The sequence below is a fragment of the Saccopteryx leptura genome, chromosome 2, assembly GCF_036850995.1.
Source record: "Saccopteryx leptura isolate mSacLep1 chromosome 2, mSacLep1_pri_phased_curated, whole genome shotgun sequence".
NCBI classification, from domain to species: Eukaryota; Metazoa; Chordata; class Mammalia; order Chiroptera; family Emballonuridae; genus Saccopteryx; species Saccopteryx leptura.
Window position 1 is genome coordinate 336,475,282 of NC_089504.1, and position 8,142 is coordinate 336,483,423.

At 41.4% G+C, this 8,142-nt stretch overlaps 1 non-coding gene across 1 annotated transcript; it reads right to left on the reverse strand.

The window, feature by feature from the left end:
• Window positions 1-2,173: 2,173 nt before the first annotated feature.
• On the reverse strand, window positions 2,174-2,387 carry LOC136396332 (small nucleolar RNA U3). Its single transcript, XR_010749670.1, has one exon. It is a non-coding gene; the product is annotated as a small nucleolar RNA U3 (small nucleolar RNA).
• Between the last annotated feature and the right edge of the window lie 5,755 nt (window positions 2,388-8,142).

Below are 8,142 nucleotides of genomic sequence, written 5' to 3' on the forward strand. Positions count from 1 at the left end.
AAGCAGCAGAGACAAAATTCAAATCCAGAGTTTTACTCAAACCCATGCTCTTAACTATAGTGTTAACTTACCTTCCTTTTCTCTTGAGAGGGGTTGTACTCTTAGATCAGTATTTAACCTCCTTATTTCACAAGTCAAGTTTCCCTGACAATCATACTATAAATTAATCACTCATCCTATCCATCAATTGATTAATTCACCATTGATTGAACATACTACCCTGTGTGCTGGCTGTGTACTAGGTATTGAAGTTCCAGAAGAACGTGAGATATGATTCTGCCTTCACAAGACTTTAGCCTGGTAGGGGAGACAAGAAGAACAATTTCAATTGCTCTAGCCATAAAAAGGTGGAAACAAGGGACAATGGGGAGCTATGGAGGGAGGGGTCATCTACACCCTAGGCTCCAGAAAAAAGTTTTATGGAAGAAGAAGAGCGTGGTTTGAATCTTTAAGAATGAATATGCATTTTCTAGAAGGAATCAGAAATTGAGATAGGGTACTGTAGGCCAAGGAACCAGCAGGAGCAAAGGCATGGGGGTGTGAAAGAACACCCAGGAGGTGTCAGTACCATGGCCTGAAGGGAACACAAGTGTCTATGGGAGGGTTATGGGAGGTGAAATCAGAGTCACACCAGGGTCAGATCATGGGAGACCTTGTGGGCCATTTATCCTGTAGGTGATGATGAAGGGGCAAGGATGAGTTTTAAGGATGGGAGTGACATGGTTGGGTTTGTGGGTGTGGCTGCTGCAAGAAGAAGGACTAAAGGTGCAAGTCTTAAATTTGTCAGTACTGACAAGCACAGCCTCACTGGTACTGGCTGCAGGTAAGCCTGGAGTTGCTTGTGATCATCTGGAAGTCCAACTGTAGCAACAAAAAATGAGGTAAGTACAGACCGGGGAGCAGAGCTGAGAGATGGAGAGTGACAAAGTTCTCCAGAGACATCATTTGAGCTTATGAATCCAGATGTGCCTGAAGCTATCTCTAACCCCATCTCACCCCATCCTTCCAAGTTATAAAAGCCAACATGAGCTAGTTTGAGTTGGGTTTCTGTTCAAGTTATTGAAACTCTGTGCCTCTGTTTCTTCCCCTATAAATCAGTCCTACCTTATAGGACTGTCATAAGAATTAAATAAGCTTTTATTCAAATAGATACAAACATACCCAGTGCATAGTACATAGAAAGCACTCAGTAAAAGTTAGTTATTATGATAATAATTATCATCGTCGTCACTATCATATCATTAGATTCTTGGGCTGAGCCCAAAGCCATCAATCTGAGCCTATACTCCCTGTCACTAGAAGAGGAACAGCTGTATTTCCATCAGTTTATTCTCCAAAGGCTCAGGATTTGGCAGTGGCTGGTAGAGCATTTTAATGTGGCTAAGTGTTTTCATTTCTGTCATTTTGTTGTACCTGCTCCCTGAGGCAGCTGAAGCATAGAAATCCCTGAGAGAAAGAAAAAATATATAAAATAAGAAGCTGTGATGAAGCCCCTTTGTTATTGTCTAAGTTCAAGCTGTTTTCTAGGTTGTCATTTGATAAGCAGGCGAAGGAATGGAACCCAGTGAATCAAAGCACAGGTACATCCCCTGGAGGTGGCAGATCGCATAGGCTGGGGTCAGCAGGTGATAGGGATGGCAGACAGCAGCCAGGGCAACAATGCATTCTGGAAGCAGTAGGGTTTTTTTTGTTTTTGTTTTTTATTTTTCTGAAGTTGGAAACGGGGAGGTAGTCAGACAGACTCCCACATGCGCCCGACCAGGATCCACCCGGCATGCCCACCAGGGGGAGATGCTCTGCCCATCTGGGGCGTTGCTCTGTTGCAACCAGGGCCATTCTAGCACCTGAGGCAGAGGCCATGGAGCCATCCTCAGCACCCGGGCCAACTTTGCTCCACTGGAGCCTTGGCTGTAGGAGGGGAAGAGAGAGACAGAGAGGAAGGAGAGGGGTAGGGGTGGAGAAGCAGATGGGCGCTTCTCCTGTGTGCCCTTGCTGGGAATCGAACCTGGGACTCCTGCACACCAGGCCGACGCTCTACCACTGAGTCAACTGGCCAGGGCCTGGAAGCACTAGTTTTGAAATTTATATAATAGCATGAAGATCACTCATCAATTAGAGCCACAGATATTCATAAGCCAGCTTTGAAAACTCTAAAGTTATTTTTTTTTTTTTAACGTCTCAGAAAGTGTTACCTCACTCTTACTCTCTGAAAAGAGAAAAGAACAATCATCAATGGCAAATGACAGTTGCTGAAGCAATACCAAGAGCTAGCTAGCTTCACGCTCAGGAGAAAACATTGTACTTCTCCTTGTGGTTTCAGATGCTCTATGTTTAGAGGAACTTCTCTAGTAACGCACTATAGAAATGATCCCTGAAAGTATAGTCTTTAAAAGATTATTTTTAACTACACACAAACCAGATAGCTGGGCTGGCTCCCCTAGCAGCTCTGTCAATCTCAGCAAATCTGAGTTAGAGTCACAGAAGGTGACAGCAAGGGAAATAATGGGCCAGAGCAGCATTTCTCTTGGGTGTGCAACAATTAATGAAAAACCTTTAAACTAGACTGACCCCCTTATGGATCACACCAGCATGGCAAATAAGAAGCTCCTTTCTGTTAGCAGTGTTTGTCCAGACCTCCAACCTGGTCCTGCTTTTGACTGATGAAAGAATTTTTTGAGTTCTTGACCCATTGATTTTATCCCTTGCTTTTTCAGCCTACTCTTTTATTGGAATTTAAAGATGACCTTTAGCACCTATACTTTGACTTTTGTTGGTCTCAAGTGTTAACCTGCATCTCAGTCAGTCTGCTTTGTATAACACCCTACCTGACTGGAACCTGATCACTAGTCACTCAAGGAGAGAGGATTACACAAGGGCATGAACACCAGCAGATGGGAATCATCAAAGCCACCTTGAAGGTGTACTAGACAGAATTAGTGGGATTAATTCTTTACCACCAGCAGCCCCCCCAAAACCAAACACATTAATTTTCTGTCTCTCTTTATGAAGCTTAATTTTTTTCTCTAGACAATAGCTTTTATCATCTCTCCTGCTTGACTTTTGGAGTTCTCTACCAACAAGATAGTATAATAGTTGATACCTATCATTTGCTTACTCCCTTCTAAATGCTGGGTCAGACATCTCACAAAACTTGAAAGACACAGAAACTGAGGCTTAGAGAAGTAAAGAAACTTTCCCAAGATCACATAGCTCATAAAAAGCAGAAGCATGATTCACAGTCAAAACCATCTGCCTCTAGACCTTGTTCATGGAAGCATTGAAACAGTGTGTTGAAATGTATGATCTATAGACTACTTGTATCAGATCACCTAAGGCATTTGTTAAAAGTCAGATGCTAGATCTTCAGCACTTCTGAAATTAGGTCATAAACACACTGTGGCTTACCCATTGGTAGTGCTCTTTCTCTTGGGCCACTTGAGTTGGGGGAAGCTGACATGTGAGCAACCCTATGGAAAGGTCCATGTGTCATGGGGAAGAACTAAGGTCCTTAGTCCAACACCTCATGAAAAACTGAAGCCTGCCAACAGCCATGTAAAAGAGCTTGGAATTGGATTCTTCGGCTGTAGTCAAACCTTCAAATGAGACCACATCCTTGGCCAATGGTTTAAATACAACTTCATGACAGAATTTGAACCGGAGGCACCCAGCTATGTCACATTCAGACTACTGATCTATAGAAACTGTGAGATAATAAGTGTTTTTGTTTTAAACTGCTAAACTGTGGAGTACTTTGTTATATAGAAAGATAATAATACATCTTTACTATCTGAACTCTTGATTTAGTTTCCTTCTGCCTTGGGGCTTCTCCAGGGGCCCACTCAACCTGGTGATGATAATTAATGGGAGACTGAAATGCGTAGAGGGCCACTCATGTTGCAGGAAATTTCCCCAAGCAGCAGAAAGTAATTCCATGATGATCTCATCTCTCAGAGAAGGTCTGTGGAGAAACACAGAGACTGGGAATGAAGGCTTCTCTGTGGTATAAGTCCAGCCGAGCTGGCTAAACCCTAGTACCAAGCTTGGGCTAAAAGTGTAAAAGTGGTGGAATTCTCCTTGGGCAAAGTTGGGGCTCACAGCAGATCACAAGGGACAGGATGTAAAGTGAGAGAAAATTGGGCTAGCAATATAAAGATTGGAATCATTGTCACTAGAGTCCCAAGGACTAGGTTCTGCTACTTACTAGCTTTGTGATTTTGTACAAGTTGTTTGAAATCTCTGAATCAAACATTTAAAATAGAGATGAAATAAGACCTACTTTCAAGGGTTATTTTAAAAATGAAATGGGATAATGTAGGGAAATCTTTTAGCAGAATGCTGGTGAATCATTGATATTCCTATTATTTCTGGAAAGGCCCAGGTTGGAGGTATGCCTATATTGTTTCTGCTGGGGTCTGGGTGTGTGGTAAGAATCAGCAGGGATTTCCAAAAAAATGTTGTGGAGAGCAATTAGGTGAGCCTCTCTTTCAAAACTAATGTAGGCCAACGAAGACCACCTCAAAAGGGAGTCAGCATATCAGAGAATTCATATGAAAATGCCTTGTAATATACTGAACATGGCTTGACATAAATAAACTTTTATTTATTTATTTATTTTTATTTTTAATTTTTTTTGTATTTTCTGAAATTGGAAACAGGGAGGCAGTCAGACAGACTCCCGCATGTGCCCGACCGGGATCCACCCGGCATGCCCACCAGGGGGCGATGCTCTGCCCATCTGGGGCATTCCTCTGTTGCAACCAGAGCCATTCTAGCGCCTGAGGCAAAGGCCATGGAGCCATCCTCAGCGCCCAGGCCAACTTTGCTCCAATGGCGCCTTGGCTGCGAAAGGGGAAGAGAGAGACAGAGAGGAAGGAGAGGAGGAGGGGTGGAGAAGCAGATGGGCGCTTCTCCTGTGTGCCCTAGCCGGGAATCGAACCTGGGACTCCTGCACGCCAGGCCGGTGCTCTACCACTGAGCCAACCGATAAATAAACTTTTATAGTTAACTTATTCTAAAAAGTCATTGAACAAAATGAGCAAAGGTTCTCATCTAGAAGTCATGACTCAACTGGAACAAAACCCAAGAGGGTATAGTCAGAAACTGATGTCATTGATGTCATAAGTTTTACATTGAGAGGAAGCATCAGTCTAACAAATTGGAATTCTATGGTAGTATCTGAAGAGAAGTGATGCTTTATAAGTGATACCAATGTTTTGTAGAAAAAAATGACAGAAAATATAATTATAAAGGATAGATGTGATTGATCACAGTTGGGTGTAAAAATTTAAAAGGATTAATAAACTGAATAAATTGAGTAATAAGAACATATCTGACCACGTCCCAAGATTTTCAAGGGTTATGTTATTGAGTCTGCTCCATTTAGAAAATTATACATAGCTCTGATGTTTGGCTCAGTGGTAGAGCATCAGCCTGGCATGTGGGTGTCCTGGGTTAAATTACCAGTTACGGCACTCAGGAGAAGCGACTATCTGCTTCTCCAATCCCCCCGCCTTCTCTCTCTCTCTTCTTCTCTCACAGCCATGGCTCCATTGGTTTGATCGAATCCTCCCCTGGTGCTAAAAATAGCTTATTTGGGAGCATGGTCCCAGATGGGCAGAGCATCTGTCCCAGATGGGGTTTGTTGGGTAGATCACGGTTGGGGTGCATGCAGGAATCTGTCTCTCTATCTCCCTTCCTCTCACTTGGAAAAGAAGAAAAGAAAGAAAGAAAGAAAGAAAGAAAGAAAGAAAGAAAGAAAGAAAGAAAGAAAGAAAGAAAGAAAGAAAGAAAGAAAGAAAATTATACATGTGTTGAAATTGCATACGTGAATTTAACATAATTCTGAAGATGGAATATTGTATACAAGGTCCTGCAGAGTACATGACATAATAAGGTTGCCCATATGTGACCAGGCCCTAAAGTTTTTGAAACATTAGTAGGTAGAAGCAGAAAAAAATGCTCATTTACAATTTATGGTTCATCGTTTTTTGCACCTAGATTTAGAGAACATAATTCACCTTCGGGGAAGACTGCTGCTTTAAGAAAAATCTCAGAATGGTCCTCTAATTATCCAGATGTAAAATATTGTACTCACTCATTATTCTTGAAGGGAATGGTGACATCATTGTTAAACTGACAGTAAATATTGATAAGCTAAATTACAGCTCTATAAACACTACCATTTATTGAACACTTACCATGTGGTCATAAGAACAACTTGGGCTGCTCATTAAATGTCCAGATTCTGAGTCCATCCCTAGAGATCTGATTCAGAGGCCTGGGGAAAAGCCCTGGAACATATAAGCAGGCTGTAGCTTTTCTCAAATGGTGCTGTGACTTCAGGCTTTCCCTTCATTATCCCACAACCCTCATCCTGAAGACCCTGAATTACAGAGAAGGCAACTTGCCCAAGGTAACATGGCTAGTAAGTGGTAGAGTAGGGACAGAACCCAATTCTCACTCAACTCTAGCATGGAAACCCATGTGTATGGTGGGTATGGAGTGTCCTACTGGATTGCAAGTGCAGAACTGTCATGGTGCTTCTAGAGAGACCAAGCCTATCAATCACCCTGGGTGAGCCATAGACATCTGTCTTAGAAAAATCAGGGCATAAGTCTTCCCAGTCTGTGAGTACATAGGCACAAGCTTAGTCCATACAAAACAAACCGTTTATGCTAGTGTCCTTGTCATCCCACTGTAAGCACCAGAAACCACTGACAGAACTGATTGTTATTACCATCAAGGAGAATTTATATTCCCCCCCAACTCTCCTTCTCCTTTTATGAAGAAAGGAGTAAATGTAAAGTGCTGGGTGGCTTTGGTTCTAGTTCTTTTTCCAGCCAATGATTTGCTATCCAGTTATTTGTTTTGGCTTCAGTTTCCTCCCATTTTCTCATGAGATCAGCAAGTATGTTTTTTGAGCCCATATAACTTAAATTTCTTGACATGCTTTTTTTATTTCTGTATTCTTAGATCCTAGCATGATCCTGGACACATACCAGGCATCCAGCAAAATCTGTTGACTGCATGAATGAATGAACCAATAATCATTTAGGTGTGGAGGAGACTCATAGGTACCAGCAGCTTTGCCCTCTTAGGGATCTTCCTCTCTGGTCTTAGAGAGATCCCTTACTCTGCAGTTGAGGTCATCAGCCAGGACAAAGGAGACAACTTTGGTACCGATATCTTCTGATTAAGGGAAGTCTATTGTGTGAAAACCTACAGTTATGGGAATAATAAATTAATGATGATGATGGTTCTTTTAAATAGACAAATGTGAAGAAAGTTAAGCAAGACCTCACCATAAAGACCTTACAATTGTGGGCAGGGCCTGGGAAAGGCTGCTAAGAATGCGAACAATAGTCCCTGGCTGAATGCTTTCAATATATTATTTCTGCTTTTCCTGCCTTGTTTTTTGAGAAGATAAAAGCAGGCATATTCGATGGACCTCAAATTCGAACCCTCATACGTGATGAAGAATTTGCCAGGAAGATGAATAAGGAGAAGAAAGCAGCATGGCAGTCTTTTGTGGCAGTTACAAAGAACTTCCTCAGCAACAAAAAAGCGGAAAAATATGAACTTCTGGTTCAAAGGATGCTGTTGGCTTTCCGCGACATTGGATGTAACATGAGCGTTAAGATTCACTTTCTGGACAGTCACCTTGATAAGTTTCCCAAAAATCTTGGAGCTGTTAAGTGATGAGCAGACTACTGCTGGAGCATCAAATGAGATTGTCCTTAACAAGTACACAAACGCAAGAGCTACAAACGCAAATTTTTGCCTGAATAGAATTTAAATAAGTTTTGCGCAAATTTTATGATTAAAATAAGTGTTTTAATATGTTCTATTTCGAAATTGTAGACAAATTCTGATGCAGTCATATCTTTTAGTGTATTAGTGTATTTACTGCATTATATAAATTATTATATTTTCACAAAGATGATGCCCAAGAAGACATTCTACTTCATTATGTTAAACTAAATGTTGAAAATTTTACAATAAGATGAAAACCTAAAATCCTAAATTGCAAAAAAACTGTAGCTTACAGAGAAAAACTAATGTCAGATTTGAGATCAGCACACTTGAATTAGGTAAGAACAAGCATTTTTGTGGATGCAACAAAAATTTTGTTCCCCAGTGATA